We start from the raw sequence: 10649 nt of genomic DNA, 5'->3' as shown, positions 1-10649 counted from the left end.
AAAGAGAGCATAAAAATAAAGTTTTGAGAGGTGCATGTTGTTGTCAACGAATGGTAGCGGGTACTCTAACCCCCTTGCCAGACAAACCTTCAAAGAGCGGCTCCCATTTTATTTTATTTTGGGTGGCACTCCTTCCAACCTTTCTTTCACAAACCATGGCTAACCGAATCCTCGGGTGCCTGCCAACAATCTCATACCATGAAGGAGTGCCTTTTTATTTTAGTTTTATTATGATGACACTCCTCCCAACCTTTGCTTACACAAGCCATGGCTAACCGAATCTTTCGGGTGCCGTCCAACAATCACATACCATGGAGGAGTGTCTATTTTTGTTAATTAATTTGGGACTGGGAATCCCATTGCCAGCTCTTTTTGCAAAATTATTGGATAAGCGGATGAAGCCACTAGTCCATTGGTGAAAGTTGCCCAACAAGATTGAAAGATAAACACCACATACTTCCTCATGAGCTATAAAACATTGACACAAATCAGAGGTGATAAATTTTGAATTGTTTAAAGGTAGCACTCAAGAAATTTACTTTGGAATGGCAGGAAAATACCATGTAGTAGGTAGGTATGGTGGACACAAATGGCATAGTGGTTGGCTCAAGTATTTTGGATGCATGAGAAGTATTCCCTCTCGATACAAGGTTTAGGCTAGCAAGGCTTATTCGAAACAAACACAAGGATGAACCGGTGCAGCAAAACTCACATAAAAGACATATTGAAAACATTATAAGACTCTACACCGTCTTCCTTGTTGTTCAAACTCAATACTAGAAATTATCTAGACCTTAGAGAAACCAAATATGCAAACCAAATTTTAGCATGCTCTATGTATTTCTTCATTAATGGGTGCAAAGCATATGATGCAAGAGCTTAAACATGAGCACAACAATTGCCAAGTATCACATTACCCAAGACATTTATAGCAATTACTACATGTATCATTTTCCAATTCCAACCATATAACAATTTAACGAAGAAGAAACTTCGCCATGAATACTAAAAGCTAAGAACACATGTGTTCATATGCAACAGCGGAGCGTGTCACTCTCCCACACAAGCATGATGTAATCCAATTTATTCAAACATAAACAAAAACAAAAGCACACAGACGCTCCAAGTAAAGCACATAAGATGTGACCGAATAAAAATATAGTTTCAAGAGAAGGAACCTGATAATTTGTCGATGAAGAAGGGGATGCCTTGGGCATCCCCAAGCTTAGATGCTTGAGTCTTCTTGAAATATGCAGGGATGAACCACCGGGGCATCCCCAAGCTTAGAGCTTTCACTCTTCTTGATCATAGTATATCATCCTCCTCTCTTGGCCCTTGAAAACTTCCTTCACACCAAACTTCTCATAAACTTCATTAGAGGGGTTAGTACATAATCAAAAACTCACATGTTCAGAGGTGACACAATCATTCTTAACACTTCTGGACATTGCTCAAAGTTACTGGAAGGTAATGGAACAAAGAAATCCACCCAACACAGCGAAATAAGCAATGCGAAATAAAAGGCAGAATCTGTCAAAACAGAACAGTCCGTAAAGACGAATTTCTAATAAATACTTCCGTTGCTCAGATCAGAAAACTCAAAACTAATGAAAGTTGAGTACATATCTGAGGAACACGCACGTAAATTGGCATATTTTTCTGATTTTTCTACAGAGAGAAAATCCCAGATTTGTGACAGATAGAAATCTGTTTCTGCGCAGAAATCCAAATCTAGTATCAACCTTCGATTAGAGGCTTCACTTGGCACAACAAAACACAAAACTAAGATAAGGAGAGGTTGCTACAGTAGTAAACAACTTCCAAGACACAAATATAAAACAAAGTACTCTAGCAAAATAACACATGGGTTATCTCCCAAGAAGTTTTTTCTTTATAGCCATTAAGATGGGCTCAGCAGTTTTAATGATGCACTCATAAGAAATAGTAGTTGAAGCGAAAGAGAGCATCAAGAGGCAAATTCAAAACACATTTAAGTCTAACATGCTTCCTATGAAAAGGAATCTTGTAAATAAACAAGTTCATGAAGAGCAAAGTAACAAGCATAAGAAGATAAAACAAGTGTAGCTTCAAAAATTTCAGCACATAGAGAGGTGTTTTAGTAACATAAAAATTTCTACAACCATATTTTCCTCTCTCATAATAACTTTCAGTAGCAACATGAGCAAACTCAACAATATATCCATCACATAAAGCATTCTTATCATGAGTCTCATGCATAAAATTATTACTCTCCACATACGCATAATCAATTTTATTAGTAATAGTGGGAGCAAATTCAACAAAGTAGCTATCATTATTATTCTCCTCAAGTGTAGGAGGCATAGTATAATCACAACAAAATTTACTCTCCATAGTAGGTGGCACCAAAAGACCACTATCATTATAATCATCATATATGGGAGGCAAAGTATCATCAAAGAAAATTTTCTCCTCAATGCTTGGGGGACTAAAAAGATCATGCTCATCAAAACCAGCTTCCCCAAGCTTAGAACTTTCTATATTATTATCAACAATGGTGTTCAAAGCGTTCATACTAATATTACTACCAGCATGCAAATAAGATTCCATAGGTTTTTTAATTTTCGCATCAAACAATCCATGTTTTAAATCAGGAAACAGAAATAGAAGCTCATTCTTGTCCATTATGCCAAACTAGTGTAAACAAGAAACAAAAAGATGCAATTGCAGGATCTAAAAGAAATAGCTTCGAGTACTTACAGCGCCGGGAAATAGCTTGGTAGCCGAGGTCCGGAGCGTGAGTACCTTTTACCTTTCCTCCTCGGCAACGGCGCCAGAAAATAGCTTGATGTCTACTTCCCCCTCCTTTTCCTGTAGACAGTGTTGGGCCTCCAAGAGCAGAGGTTTGTAGAACAGCAGCAAGTTTTCTCTTAAGTGGATCACCCAAGGTTTATCGAACTCAGGGAGGAAGAGGTCAAAGATATCCCTCTCATGCAACCCTGCAACCACAAAGCAAGAAGTCTCTTGTGTCCCCAACACACCAAATAGGTGCACTAGTTCGGCGAAGAGATAGTGAAATACAGGTGGTATAAATATATATGAGCAGTAGCAACGGTGCCAGAAAATAGCTTCCTGGCGTGTAGTAAACAAGCAGTAGTAACGCAGCAGTAGTAACACAGTAAAACAGTAAACAAGCAGCGATAGCAGTATTTAGGAACAAGGCCTAGGGATTACACTTTCACTAGTGGACACTCTCAACATTGATCACATAACAGAACAGATAAATGCATACTCTACACTTTTGTTGGATGATGAACACATTGCGTAGGATTACACGAACCCTCAATGCCGGAGTTAACAAGCTCCACAATAATGCTCATGTTTAAGTAACCTTATAGTGTAAGATAGATCAATAGACTAAACCAAGTACTAACATAGCATGCACACTGTCACCTTCATGCATATGTAGGAGGAATAGATCACATCAATATTATCATAGCAATAGTTAACTTCGCAATCTACAAGAGATCATGATCATAGCATAAACCAAGTACTAACACGGTGCACACACTGTCACCTTTACACACGTGCAGGAGGAATAGAACTACTTTAATAACTTTGCTAGAGTAGCACATAGATAAATTGTGATACAAACTCATATGAATCTCAATCATGTAAAGCAGCTCATGAGATCATTGTATTGAAGTACATAGGAGAGATTAACCACATAGCTACCGGTACAGCCCCGAGCCTCGATGGAGAACTACTCCCTCCTCATGGGAGCAGCAGCGGTGATGAAGATGGCGGTGGAGATGGCAGCGGTGTCGATGGAGAAACCTTCCGGGGGCACTTCCCCGCTCCGGCAGCGTGCCGAAACAGAGACTCCTGTCCCCCAGATCTTGGCGTCGCGATGGCGGCGGCTCTGGAAGGTTTCTGTGGTTTTCGTCAATCTTATCAGGGTTTTCGATCCAGGGGCTTTAAATAGGCGAAGAGGCGGCGCAGGAGGGTCGAAGGGGCGACGACACCATAGGGCGGCGCGGCCAGGGCCTGGGCCGCGCCGGCCTAGGGTCTGGGGGCCCAGTGCCCCCCCTCTGGTCCTTCCCGGGTGTTCTGGATGCTTCCGGTGAAAATAGGAACTTGGGCGTTGATTTCGTCCGATTCCGAGAATATTTCGTTACTAGGATTTCTGAAACCAAAACAGCAGAAAACGAGGCGGCACTTCGGCATCTTGTTAATAGGTTAGTTCCAGAAAATGCACGAATATGACATAAAGTGTGCATAAAACATGTAGATAACATCAATAATGTGGCATGGAACATAAGAAATTATCGATACGTCGGAGACGTATCATCCATCTTCGATGTACTCGCGAATCGAGTGGTAACGCAGCTTGATATGCTTCAGCCTCTTGTGTGACCTTGGCTCTTGTGCATTGGTGATGGCACCCATGTTATCACAGTAAATGATTAATGGGTCCAATGCACTAGGAACCACACCGAGCTCTACAATGAACCTCTTCATCCATACCGCTTCTGATGAAGCCTCTGAAGCCGCTATGTACTCTGATTCTGTTGAAGACTTCACCACCGTGCACTGCTTCGAGCTTGCCCAGCTTATCGCAAAGACCATTCAATATAAACACGTACCCAGATTGTGACTTAGAGTCATCGGGATCGTTGTTCCAACTTGCATCGGTGTAACCATTTACAACGAGCTCTTGGTCACCTCCATAACAAAGAAACATATCCTTAGTTCTTTTCAAGTACTTCAGATATTCTTGACCGCTGTCCGATGTTCCATTCCTGGATCACTTTGATATCTGCTAGTCAAACTAACAGCATGTGCTATATCCGGTCTAGTACATAGCATGGCATACATGATAGATCCTACTGCCGAGGCATAGGGGATATTACTCATCCTTTCTCTTTCTTCTGCCGTAGCCGGTCCTTGAGTCTTACTCAATACCTTGCCTGGTAACATAGGTAAGAACCCTTTCTTACTTTCGTTCATTCTAAACTTCTTTAGAATCTTGTCCAGATATGTACTTTGTGATAGCCCTATTAGGCGTCTTGATCTATCTCTATAAATCTTGATGCCTAATATATACGATGCTTCACCAAGGTCTTTCATTGAAAAACTATTATTCAAATAACCTTTAACACTGCTTAATAGTTCTATATCATTCCCGATCAATAATATGTCATCTACATATAATATCAGGAATGCTACAGAGCTCCCACTCACTTTCTTGTAAATACAGGCCTCTCCATGACACTGTATAAACCCGAAGTCTTTGATCACCTTATCAAAGCGTTGGTTCCAACTTCTCGATGCTTGCTTCAGTCCATAGATTGAACGCTGAAGTTTGCATACTTTGTCAGCATTTTTAGGATCGACAAAACCTTTGGGTTGTACCATATACAACTCTTCCTCAATGTCTCCATTAAGGAACGCCGTTTTGACATCCATCTGCCAAATCTCACAATCGAAAAATGCAGCTATTGCTAACAAAATCCTCACAGATTTTAGCTTCGCTACAGGTGAGAAAGTCTCATCGTAGTCAACTCCTTGAATTTGTCGGAAACCCTTTGCGACAAGTCGAGCTTTATAGACAGTAATATTACCATCAGCATCTGTTTTTCTCTTGAAGATCCATTTATTCTCGACAGCCTTTCGGCTATCAGGTAAGTCTACCAAAGTCCATACTTTGTTATCATACATGGATCCCATTTCGGATTTCATGGCTTCTTGCCATTTGTTGGAATCTGGGCTCATCATCGCTTCTTCATACGTCGCAGGGTCATCATCATTGTTATCCACAATCATGACATTTAGACAAGGATCATACCAATCAGGAGTGGTACGTTCCCTTGTCGATCTGCGAGGTTCAGTAGTTTCCTCGTTCGAAGTTTCATGATCATTATCATTAGCTTCCTCTGTTGCCGGTGTAGGCGGTACAGGTACAACTTCCGGTACTGCGCTACTCTGATCAACGAGTAAAGATTCATCAATCTCATCGAGTTCTACTTTTCTTCCAGTCACTTCTTTAGTGAGAAATTCTTTCTCAAGAAAGGTTCCGTTCTTAGCAACAAAGATTTTGCCTTCGGATCTGTGATGGAAAGTGTACCCTATAGTTTCCTTAGGGTATCCTATGAAGACGCATTTCTCCGCTTTGGGTTCTAGCTTGTCCGGTTGTAACTTCTTTACATAGGCTTCGCAACCCCAAACTTTCAGGAACGACAGCTTAGGTTTCTTATTAAACCATAATTCATACGGTGTCGTTTCTACGGATTTTGATGGTGCTCTATTTAAAGTGAATGCGGCTGTCTCTAATGCATAACTCCAAAATGATTACGTTGTTCAGTAAGAGACATCATAGAACGAACCATATCTAAGAGAGTTCGATTACGATGTTCGGACACACCGTTACGTTGAGTTGTTCCCGGCGGTGTCAATTGTGAAAGTATTCCGCATTTCTTTAAATGCATGCCAAACTCATAACTCAGATATTCACCTCCACGATCAGATCGTAGAAATTTAATCTTCTTGTTACGTTGATTTTCTACTTCACTTTGAAATTCCTTAAACTTCTCGAAAGTTTCGGATTTATGTTTCATGAAATAGAAATACCCATATCTACTCAGATCATCTGTGAAGGTTAGAACATAACGATAACCACCGCGCGATGCTACGCTCATTGGTCCACATACATCGGTATGTATGATTTCCAATAAGTCAGTAGCTCGCTCCATCATACCAGAAAATGGAGTCTTTGTCATTTTTCCCATTAGACATGCTTCGCATCTATCAAGTGACTCAAAGTCAAGTGATTCAAGTAATCCATCAGTATGGAGTTTCTTCATGCGTTTCACTCCAATATGACCAAGACTACAGTGCCACATATAAGTAGAATTATCATTCAGTTTAATTCGCTTAGCATCAATGTTATGTATATGCGTATCACTACTATCGAGATCTAACAGAAATAAGCCATTCTTTTGTGGTGCTCGACCATAAAAGATATTATTCATAAAAATAGAACAACCATTATTCTCAGACTTGAATGAATAACCGTCGTGCATTAAACAAGATCCAGATATAATGTTCATGCTCAACGCAGGTACATAATAGCAATTATTTAGGCTTAAAACTAATCCCGAAGGTAGATGTAGAGGAAGTGTGCCGACTGCGATCACATTGACCTTGGATCCGTTTCCAACGCGCATCGTCACTTCATCTTTCAGCAGTTGTCATTTATTCTTTAGTTCCTGTTTCGAGTTACAAATATGAGCAACCGAACCAGTATCAAATACCCGTGTACTAGAACGAGAACCAGTGAAATGAACATCAATAACATGTATATCAGATATACCTTCTTTCTTCTTCTTGACAAGGCCGCTCTTGAGATCAGCCGGATACTTGGAGCAATTACGCTTCCAGTGTCCCTTCTCCTTGCGATAATAGCACTCAGCATCAGGCTTAGGGCCGTTCTTAGGTTTCATAGGAGGCGTGGCAGCTTTCTTGCCACCCTTCTTGAATTTTCCCTTAGACTTGCCCTGTTTCTTGAAACTGGTGGTCTTGTTGACCATCAACACTTGGTGCTCTTTCTTGATCTCAATCTCAGCAGCTTTTAGCATGCCAAAGAGTTCAGGTAACTCCTTGTTCATGTTCTGCATATTGTAGTTTATCACAAAGTTCTTGTAACTTGGTGGCAGTGATTGAAGGACACGATTAATCCCCGATGCGGTTAGGAATCACTATTCCCAAGTCACCGAGTTTCTTCGCATGCCCGGTCATGGCGAGCATGTGCTCACTAACGGAGCTGCCTTCTTCCATCATACAATGAAGAAATGTTTCGATGCTTCATAGCATTCCACGGCCGCATGAGTCTCGAATATAGCTTTCAGCTCATTCATCAACTCATGAGGATCGTGGTGCTCAAAACGTTTTTGAAGATCGGATTCCAGACCGCACAGATGGCACACCGAACTTGAGAGTACCGAGTTTTCCGAGTCGCGTAAACAGCTTTTACTTCATCGGTTTCGGTTTACAGGAGGGTCACCTAGCGGTGCATCAAGCACAAATTGCAGATTTCCGCCGTAGAGGAAGATCCTCACATGACGGAACCAGTCGGTGAAGTTGCTACCGTTGCTCTTAAGTTTCTCTTTCTCTAGGAACTGATTAAAATTGATTGGGGACGCCATCTCTACAACATATATTTGCAATAGTTTAGACTAAGTTTATGACAAATTGAGTTCAAATTTTAATTCAACATAATTAAAAACCTAAGTGAACTCCCACTCAAAACAATATCCCTCGCATTGTCTTAGTGATCACACGAACCAAATCCACCGCACCTAAACCCGATCATCACGAGAAAAGGTGTGATTTCAATGGCGAACACTCAAAGTGTTCATCATATCAACCATATGATTCATGCTCTACCTTTCGGTATCACGTGTTCCGAGACCATGTCTGTACATGCTAGGCTCGTCAAGGCCACCTTAGTATCCGCATGTGCAAAACTGTCTTGCACCCGTTGTATGTACTTATTGAATCTATCACACCCGATCATCACGAGATGCTTCGAAACGACAAGACTTGGTAACGGTGCTACTAAGGATGAACACTTTATTATCTTGAGATTTTAGTGAGGGATCATCTTATAATGCTACCGTCGCGATCTAAGCAAAATAAGATGCATAAAAGGATTAACATCACATGCAGTTCATATGTGATATGATATGGCCCTTTTGTCTTTGCGCCTTTGATCTTCATCTCCAAAGCACGGACATGATCTCCATCATCTTCGGGCATGATCTTCATCATCGTCGGCGTAGCGTCAAGATCAATGGCGCCGTCTTCATGATTGTCCTCCATGTAGCAACTATTACAACTACTTTGAAAAACTACTCAACATGAAATTTAAAGACAACCATAAGGCTCCTGCCGGTTGCCACAATACAATAATGATCATCTCATACATATTCATCATCACATTATGGCCATATCACATCACCAAACCCTGCAAAAACAAGTTAGACGTCTCTAATTTGGTTTGCATATTTTACGTGGTTTAGGGTTTTCGAGAGAGATCTAATCTACCTACGAACATGAACCACAACGTTGATACTAATGTTTTCAATAGAAGAGTAAATTGAATCTTCACTATAGTAGGAGAGACAGACACCCGCAAAGCCTCTTATGCAATACAAGTTGCATGTCGAACGAGGAACAAGTCTCATGAACGCGGTCATGTAAAGTTAGTCCGAGCCGCTTCATCCCACTATGCCACAAAGATGCAAAGTACTCAAACTAAAGATAACAAGAGCATCAACGCCCACAAACCATTGTGTTCTACTCGTGCAACCATCTATGCATAGACCTGGCTCTGATACCACTGTAGGATAACGTTGCATAGAAAACAAAAATTTTCCTACCGCGAACACGCAATCCAAGCCAAGATGCAATCTAGAAGACGGTAGCAACGAGGGGGTATCGAGTCTCACCCTTGAAGAGATTCCAAAGCCTACAAGAGGAGGCTCTTGTTGCTGCGGTAGACGATCACTTGCCGCTTGCAAAAGCGCGTAGAAGATCTTGATCACGATCGGTTCCGGCGCCACGAACGGGCAGCACCTCCGTACTCGGTCACACGTTCGGTTGTTGATGAAGACGACGTCCACCTCCCGTTCCAGCGGGCAGCGGAAGTAGTAGCTCCTCTTGAATCCGACAGCACGACGGCGTGGTGTCGGTGGCGGTGGAGAAGTCCGGCGGAGCTTCGCTAAGCTACGCGGGGGATATGGAGGAGAGGGGGGCGGCTAGGGTTTGGGAGGGGGTGGCCGGCCACTTCAAGGGGGGCGGCCAGCTTGTGGTCTTGGGGTGGCCGGCCCTCTCCCTTGGCCCCTCATTATATAGGTGGATCCCCAAGTGTTGGTGTCCAAGTCTTCGAATAAGACCCGAACCAAAAACCTTCCATAAGAGGGGGAAACCTAGCCAAGCTAGGACTCCCACCAAAGGTGGGAGTTCCACCTCCCATATGGGGGGGTGGCCGGCCCCCTAAGGGGGAGTCCACTTGGGACTCCTCCCCCACTAGGGTTGGCCGGCTATGGAGGTGGAGTCCCATGTGGACTCCACCTTCCTTGGTGGTTTCTTCCGGACTTTTCTAGAACCTTCTAGAACCTTCCATAGAACCTTCCGCGACATTTTAAAATGACATCCTATATATGAATCTTATTCTCCGGATCATTCCGGAACTCCTCGTGATGTCCGGGATCTCATCCGGGACTCCGAACAAATATTCGAACTCCATTCCATATTCAAGTACTACCATTTCAACATCCAACTTTAAGTGTGTCACCCTACGGTTCGTGAACTATGCGGACATGGTTGAGTACTCACTCCGACCAATAACCAATAGCGGGATCTGGAGATCCATAATGGCTCCCACATATTCAACGATGACTTTAGTGATCGAATGAACCATTCACATACAATACCAATTCCCTTTGTCTCGCGATATTTTACTTGTCCGAGGTTTGATCTTCGGTATCACTCTATACCTTGTTCAACCTCGTCTCCTGACAAGTACTCTTTACTCGTACCGTGGTATGTGGTCTCTTATGAACTCATTCATATGCTTGCAAGACATTAGACGACATTCCACCGAGAGG

This window comes from Lolium perenne, chromosome 3, assembly GCF_019359855.2.
Source record: "Lolium perenne isolate Kyuss_39 chromosome 3, Kyuss_2.0, whole genome shotgun sequence".
Taxonomy (NCBI): Eukaryota; Viridiplantae; Streptophyta; class Magnoliopsida; order Poales; family Poaceae; genus Lolium; species Lolium perenne.
The sequence above is the reverse complement of the archived record's forward strand: the minus strand, read 5'-3'. Positions refer to the sequence as shown.